This window comes from Camponotus vicinus, unplaced genomic scaffold (genome assembly GCF_025532165.1).
Source record: "Camponotus vicinus isolate PSW18456_S1 unplaced genomic scaffold, iyCamVici1.0 SCAF_13, whole genome shotgun sequence".
NCBI lineage: Eukaryota > Metazoa > Arthropoda > Insecta > Hymenoptera > Formicidae > Camponotus > Camponotus vicinus.
In genome coordinates, this window is record NW_028141949.1 from 11,236,577 (window position 1) to 11,245,645 (window position 9,069).

Genomic DNA, 9,069 nt, shown 5'->3' on the forward strand with positions numbered 1-9,069 from the left:
CTTGGATTTCTTTGAGGTCCTGTTCTTGAGATGCTTATTAATACCGGAAGTGACCGCTGCGACTTGAGAATCGGAGAATCTCCTCCCCAGATGACTCAGTAAAATGCCTTTTGTTCCTTACTGACGGATCCAAAATAATGTCCATGACCTCTTCCCTGGACATAGCTTCCAGTTTGCTCTTCGAGGAAGGACCCAAACAATTTACATCTTCTTCGGTCATTGTTTCATCAAAGGACGGGAGGGGGTAACGCCCCCCGTCCTGATTCCAACAAATGAGGTTATCAATAGTTTTTGGCTGTGTAGTACGTGAAAAGATTTCCTTACACTAGATATAGAGAGCGTATACAGGTACACTGACAATGGATGATGCCGCCCACCACAAGGTGCGAAAATCTCGCCAAATGGTCTCGAAATTGCACAAAAGATCGCACCGAACAAAGAAACACGTGTTACCACTTTACTCGACCGGCACGCTCTCCCTTGATGAAACTTATCATCCCCGATGGTAGGGTAACATCTTGCGTTGTTGTCGGATACGACGGCATCGTGATGGTTCGTCCCGGTAAATCTTTATTATGACAGAAGGTAAAGATGTCGCCCACCTTATGATACTCAACATACGGTTTGTCAGTAAAGGTGCGTCCTATGATGGTATCTACCGGCTGTGCTGAATCCGGTACCATTCTCATTACAACGTCCGGTACTTCAACATCGTCGATAACTATCGTTGCTTTCACGATTCCTGAATTCGTAACTACGAATTCTGGAGGACCAAAGCCTTTTAAATCCGTCTCGTGAGGGATCATTTCAAACTGCTCCGTCAACACTCGTAATGCTCGTATCGTACAGTCTGAACTTCCTATATCAATAAAGGCGTTCATTTTTCGTCCATTAACTTCCGCAATTTTCACGTACTTTGTCGCAGATGTACTTAACTGTCCGATTGTTTGTACCACTGCTTTATCTTTTATGGAACACTTTTTACTAATATGTCCCTTTTCGCCACATTTATAACACGTAATCTCGCGTACTGGTTCAGGGCAATCGCGCGCGAGATGTCCCGTTTTATTATAATTATAACATTTACGTTGGCCGTTACTCGACCCTTTCGATACCGATATTTCTCGAACGTCTTAACGCACTTCACTCGCGTCTTCCGATTTCTTCGATTCCTTCGTATTTGTTTTTTCGAGTTCCTGTCGCGGTTTCATCACATTCGCTTCACGCGAAGAACGTATACACTCAGTACGCTGATTAATGATCTTGTCGTAATACAACAAATCATGCAATAACTCAGTCGTCGTATACTGCATTGTCGGCATCACCGCGTTTGCTAATTCTCGAAACCACAAACCGATAAGTACTTCTGCTTTTATTTCTCGATACGTGAGTTGTAACGCACAACACAATTTTGTTTTTGCATGAAAATACTGACTTAACGATTCCGATTTTCCTTGCACACGCGCCTTCATTTTCGCCCAACGAGTTGACATGTCATCCTGAATAACAAACATCTCACGAAAAGCCTCACGGAAATTACTCCACGTCATTATTTCTCTCGTATGACTCCGTAGCCAATCTTTCGCGTCACCTCGTAAGTGCATGCGCGCCGCTTCGAACAAATAGTCTTCCGGCCATTGGTGTAGTCGCTGCATAGACTCTAGGTTTTCAATCCACTCCCGCGCTCGTACGCCATCATCATCGCCCGATAATGTCTCAATATTTTTCGATAAGTCCGGAATGACGTGATACGTCGGAATTGGCGGTACGAATGGTTGTTGCGCCTGTGCGGTACGTTGCGGATTGGATACCAAACTTGCAAATAGTTACGCCAACGCTTCGTCTCGGTTCTCATTCGACAGTAAATTACGAAAAGCGTTCACCAATGCGCCGTTCGCTGACTCATGAATTGACGAATGTTGTGTAGGGAGACTCACGTGGATACATCGACGAACCTGATTCGTTGACTGGATTCTCGCAATCGTTCTGCGCATGAAGCGATGCTCCTTCGTTCACACGCAGTCGCTCACATGATGGTTGCCGTTCTGTCGTTTCCGCGGTTCTGACCATTGGATTCAATACGCCGCCATTTTGAGGACCATTTTGGGCTTCACCCATGCTCGCACGACCCGATGTGCCCGGTCGTTCTCTGGATTCACTTACCCTACCCCCGTCCCATAGAGTGATTTAGCACCATTCTTTCCAATTCAGCCAACGCGAATTTCTCGAACACGTGTTCATCGACCATGTGCCGCCGGTCACTATCTTTACGCACTTTCACGCGAACGATCTATTCTCGTAACTGATGCGCTTTCCCAACCGCTCGGTACAATTTTCGCACTATAAAGGATACGGAATCCCATTTCTGAATTTGATAAAGGAAACTTTTCTCTCTTCTCTCTTTCTTTTTTTTTATATATTGATATAAATATATTTTAACAAAAATGTGAGGAACAAAACGCAAATATAAAATAATAGTTACACTGGAATTATAAATAATAAAGGACTATTCGAGACACACTCTCGTGATCCGACTCGTTCGATTATCCACGTCTCGACCACCTTTGTCGACGACGCATACGCTACGATTCCTTCTTCACGACTTGCCACCAAGGCTGCCAGATTGCATACGCTGCGTCCAGTGGCGGCACGATTTGTATCCCCACCACTTTCGAACACAAAGGCATCTAGCGCTCAACGAGCGCTTATGTTAGTGGTGGGGATACAAATCGTGCTGCCGCTGGACGCAGCGTATGCAATCTGGTAGCCTTGCTTGCCACGTGCCTTGCGCTCGACTACTATACATGCCCATTTCTCACTTACGTGGCACCTTTCTGGCGATACCCTCGCTTAGTCGCCATCTTGGACGCGCGAATATTTAAATAATACTACAGTCTCTAACAGTATGATTTACAGAATTAAAATAGATGCAAAAATAATGTCACTGGGCGATTCTGAACTTCCTCACTTATATAAACAAGCTCTCCGTGATGTAGTGCATCAATATTCATATTCAAAAATTTTTAATAAAAATTTAATTAAAAAGTGAAATCCGATTACGCAAATGTAATGAGTCATATACCATAATAACGAGTAGCATAATAGTTAATAAACATTTAATATAATGGATTCAAAGCGATGTTTCTTTTCCGTGAGAGGTAACTAGTGATGCATCAATAGTCTTGCTTACTGCAGTCGTTCAAGCATTCACTAATTATAATAATATTGACGATTATGCGGATAACATATAGGAAGATAGAAAAACACTTTACTGTTATATATGTATCTCGATATAGATGCTGCTCATTTTAAAAAAAATACGCAAATTTTTTAAAAATTGCACGGTTACGCGTAAAAACATTTTATCTGATAAGTATTTAGCCAATTAATAGTAGCTCACAATATTGAAGAAGTGGAAAATTTCTTTGATTAGCTGTGTATCGAGATAAATTTGAATACAGAGAAGTAACAGTATCTGGAGATGTTGAAGCAGAATTTAGTATCATAAAAACACAATATATACAATATTACTCGTAAATATTAAATTATCAATGAGAGCAGATTTATTTATTTTAAAACATATTAAATACCTCAAAGGTCGTCTTAATTGTAGTAAATAGAATCAGAAAAAAATTTGGGTCGTATTAAATACATTGCAAAATATCGACAACAAGATTATAAATACTAATATCAATATACAATCTAATACAGCATACAATCACATATAATAATTCACAAATTGAAGAATGTCCCGCTTGCAAGAATAATGATTTTTCTTTTGTGGCGCACAAATTTCACACAAAAAAAAATGTCACGTATTAGATTCTTGTTCAAAAGCTATTGAAGAAGATGACAAAGAATTTGGACAAAAATGCATTTGTATATCTTGTCAACTTATGCTATTTCGTACCACAAATAAAAAAAATCGAAATCTCAACAATGTAGAAAATTGGCGTGGATTAGAGAGCGATACCAGAACCAATATTATAATATACAGGGTGTCCTAGACCACCCGTATACCCCTTTTCTTTCAAAAACTAAGCATTTTAGAGAAAAACGTTTTCGACAAAAATTGTATGGTTTTGAGGGGAACATAAGATGGTGTCATTGGTTTGACCTTGGATGGCGTTGTTAAGGTGAGGTCAAGGACACCTTTAATTTCTTAAATGGAACCACCTATTTTTTATTGCATATTCTTATAGCTTATGTCGAGAGCTTTCCAAAACACTATAATAAAGTATTTTTTCATCAAGTACTTTTCGACTTATAAGGCTTGAAATAATTTCTTAATTTTACATAAACCATAAAATATCTAGTAAAATATTCATTTTTCGATTATCTTACCTTAATACTTTTATGTGCAAAATAATGAGAGGAATCAATTGGTGTAAAAAAAACACAAAATTGTTTCGAAAAAAAAAATGTAATTTGCAATTAACAATTACATTCTTTTTCTTAAAAATAACTGTGTTTTCTTTACACCAATCGATTCCTCTCATTATTTTGTACATAAAAGTATTAAGGTAAGATAATCGAAAAATGAATATTTTACTAGATATTTTATGGTTTATGTAAAATTAAGAAATTATTTCAAGCCTTATAACTCGAAAAGTACTTGATGAAAAAATACTTTATTATAGTGTTTTGGAAAGCTCTCGACATAAGCTATAAGAATATGCAATAAAAAATAGGTGGTTCCATTTAAGAAATTAAAGGTGTCCTTGACCTCACCTTAACGATGCCATCCAAGGTCAAACCAATGACACTATCTTATGTTCCCCTCAAAACCATACAATTTTTGTCGAAAACGTTTTTCTCTAAAATGCTTAGTTTTTGAAAGAAAAGGGGTGTACGGGTGGTCTAGAACATCCTGTATATTTACAAAAAAAATAATTTATATTACAAGATAATGAAGATTCCTATTCTAAGCAATGATAATTACTTGAAACTAAAAGCTATAAATATGAAAGCTGGCCATTAGTAAATAAAATGTGTTTAAAATAAACTAGATATATTTTCATAAAAACGGCAATTTTATTTTATATAGAAATCCAAATCATACATGTAATAATACTATAATAGATAAATTTAATTCTGAACAAAATTGGATAGTACGAATAGTTATTCATTTCATTAATTCTTTTAAGAGTGAAGAAGAAGAGAGAGAGAGAGAAAGAGAGAGAGAAAAGATGTAAGAAAATTATTAAATGTTATCTTGTTATAGAATTTAAATATCTGAGATCTAAGATTAAATATCTCTAATAATCTTTTATATTTTCATATATTGTAATTTAATTTATAAAAAAAAATTTTAAATAAATTATAATATGATTCATCAAAATATAAACTAAAAATAAAGTACAGTCCTATTAAAAAATTAGGAGCTCGATATTTAATGATATCAAAATACTTGTTAATTAATATTATTTTAAAATATCTAAATGCTGAGTTATGTGCTCGTTCAGTTTCGCAGAATTTCGCACTTAAACATCGGTTGCACCTACTGCGGTACAAGAGTAAAGTTCTATTAATAAATTAAGAGTTCGACAGTTAATGATATTAAAATACTTGTTAATTAATATTATTTTAAGATATTTAAAATAAATAGCTCCTAATTCTGCCGCAAAGATTAATTCAATATTTTTATTTTTAAGTAGTGGGCGGGCTGAGTCGACGTCGACTCAGCCCTCTCACAAAAAGTATTAAATTCCTGTTTATTGCAACGAGCTCAAAATTTTTAATTTGCGGGATATGAAAGCTCATAAAAAGCTCATTATTATGAGCTATTAGTTTTTTTATTTTTGAAAAGTGGGGGGGCCAGCTCGACAGGGGTAAAAATTGCACTCAGTGCAACTTTTTCGCACCAGTTTTGTCAATGAAACATTAAACACTAAGGGCCGCTTCGACCAAACTTCGATTAACTCAATCGTTGATTAAAGGGTTGTCAACATGACAAAATAATTCAGTGTGACCAATTGTATTTCTGACGATATACTGTATTTCTACAATTATATTGGCTTCTCTCTATATATTGTCAGAAATACAATTGGTCACACTGAATTATTTTGTCATGTTGGCAACCCTTTAATCAACGATTGAATTAATCGGAGTTTGGTCGAAGCGGCCCTAAAAATATGTGAACTCTGTCGTGCTCTCCGCGCTGTAGCACCTGGGTGCGACTTCCGTTTGGATCTTCGACTACGACGGACGTGTTATCGAAGTACTCGCTTGCTTTACTCGTGAAGTGTTCTATAACAACCTCCCCTGTCGTGTGGGGAGTGCTTTTCGTTTGTTTTACACGGTTGTGTGACTCGAGTTTTGGCATATTCAACCGTTCAAGTAACTCGGCTACCAGATGTTGGCCGTACAGATTTTCTGCATATCACGGCGCCACGTCGCCCGCGGCCATCTTGGTCGACCGCCCGCGTGGCAATCCATCGAGAGCACGGTCTGTAATCCTTCATTATGTCCATTCAAGATCCTATGAACAGTTCTACTAATGAGCTTTCATCTGCTTTTTTGCATGACAATGACGATTTCATTTTACAGTCAGCTTCTAATTTAACCGGACCTAGCGACAAGGACAAGCTTAATTTTATTGCTCGTTCACTCCCTCCCTTCTCCCCGTCCGATTCCGCTATAGAAATTGCGACGGAGATTAATTCTAATTCAAACACGTCTATTTTACAGCCAAATAATGAGCAATCGAATTGTGTCGTCCCAACGACTGGACCTGACATGGATGTTGACCTATGTGTTCATACCTCGGACGCTGAAACGAAAGTTATCAGAAATGAAAGGAAAAAAGACCAAAGCACCGCCTCGTCTGTGAGTAAGCGTCAGGTCCTGGGTGAGGGGGATAGTCAATCGTTTCAAGGTAAGGCAAATTGTGCCTCTATTTCTTCGGACTCTGCAGCAAATTCTGTAGGCATCCAGGATCTCCCCTCCTCTAATGCGAATATGTATGATCTTAATTCTCCTGGACATTTTGATGTAATAGTCCAAAAGTTCGAGAAAACGTTTCAAGGAATAAGTCAACATTATTGGTTTCCGAGTATGCGTAAACGGATAGCCGACCACATTGAAAATTGTTTTACTTGCATAATGTCTAATAGTTCGTCAAACCGTTTAGAGGGTGAAACTCATTTATACCCTAGTGCCAATAATCCAATGAAGATAATTCACATAGATCATTTCGGGCCGTTACAAGAAACAGATTCGAAACATAAATATATTCTTGTAATTGTTGATTCATATACCAGATTTACTTGGCTTTGTGCTACGAAATCGACAAGCGCGAAAGAAACAATATCTCACATAAAACCAATTTTTGACGTTTTTGGTAAACCAAAAGAAATTATCTCTGATCGAGGTACTGCCTTTACAGCCAAAGAATTCGCAGATTTTGTTGAAAGTTTATCTGTTAAACATCGAAAAGTTGCAGTGGCGGCACCATGGGCAAACGGGTTGGTTGAAAGAATAAATCGATATATTAAAAGTTCTCTAACTAAAATAGCGTCGACGCCAGAGCAATGGCAAAACAAATTAGGCGAAATGCAATACGTAATAAATAATACTCATCATTTTGCAGTTAAATCAAGTCCCTCGAAATTAATGTTAGGTTATGAAGGAAAAAATCACGTCGATTTTCCTTTCTTAGAATTCATTAGTTATTTTGCGAACGACGAGTTAGATCTAAACAGCGAGCGAGCGAAAAACCGAGATTCAGCCAAACAGGCGTCCGATTTAATACGACAATACAACAAAGTTTATAGGGATTCTCATAGTAAGAAACCAACTTTATATAAAGAAGGCGAGTATGTATTGATTCGAGACACTCGTTCTAAGCCAGGCATTAGTTCAAAATTTAAACCGAATTATAAAGGCCCTTATATGATTTAAAAAATTCTTGGAAATAATAGATACGTAATAACCGACATACCTGGGTTTAATGTAACGTCTCGTCCGATAGATACCATTCTTTCATCAGATCACCTTAAATATTGGGTAAAACCAATTAAGTAATGTGTTCAATTAAATAATATGTTCAATTTAATAATAAGTAGAAATAATAGTTTATATATATGTATAGTCGATAAGAAAATTTATGTATAATGCATATGTGATACTTACCTGTAATTCTGTGATTCAAATGTGATAAATATATACATGTATCTAAACTTCGAGGCGAAGTTCTGGCAGAATGGCCGAGCTGTAAGAGGTCAGCACCTCACGGCATGTGCGTGAACGCAATGCGTGGAAAAAAAAGCGCGAAGGAGAATTCGTTACACATAGTACCGTTTGGATTTTGATTTCGATTTCGACTCTTCTCTAGGACTTCAAGTCCTTATCCAGCCTTTCGGAAGGCTCTCTGTTGCGGTAGGCGTACTTATATAAATTGCTGCCGTTGATTCTTTCGCGTCATAAATATTACAACTGCGGAAGAGGCCCCTAACCTCGCACGCCTTATGGCGGGTGAGAAGAAAGATTCCAGCAATCCCACTTTCGACTACGAAGACATGGAAACTGAGATTCCAAGCGATGAAACTTTAAGAAATTCACAACTTTTGAATAGTCTTAACGAAGAAGCAAGAGGTGAGGTAGGGAAAATGACTAATAAAAAAAGATCAGCTCAATCAAATCAAAAACTATACATTAAAAGCAGGAGGAAGGACTCACCTCAAAAAAACAAATCAAAAACAACTTCATCTTCGTCCTCTCCTATTCCAGGCAGCTCTAATAGTCAATCGAACGCAGGCTCTACTCCCACTAATGATGTTTCTAATCAGCACATGGACTATATTAAAACTGACGTTGGTCCTTTCAAGGCTCTGGTTACATACAACGAAAAAGGGAAAGACGGATCTTCTCCACGTCCCCCAATGGACGTCGAGATAACCAAATCTTTAATCAATATGGGAGTTAGATTCGAATTGCTAGAGCGAATTAGTAGATATAAATGGGTCATTACGTGTATCAATGCTAATGATGCCAACAATGCTTGTCGCAACATATACGTCCACAAGTCAGGCTTTTCTATTACAATCCCTTGGTATTTTGTTGCACGGA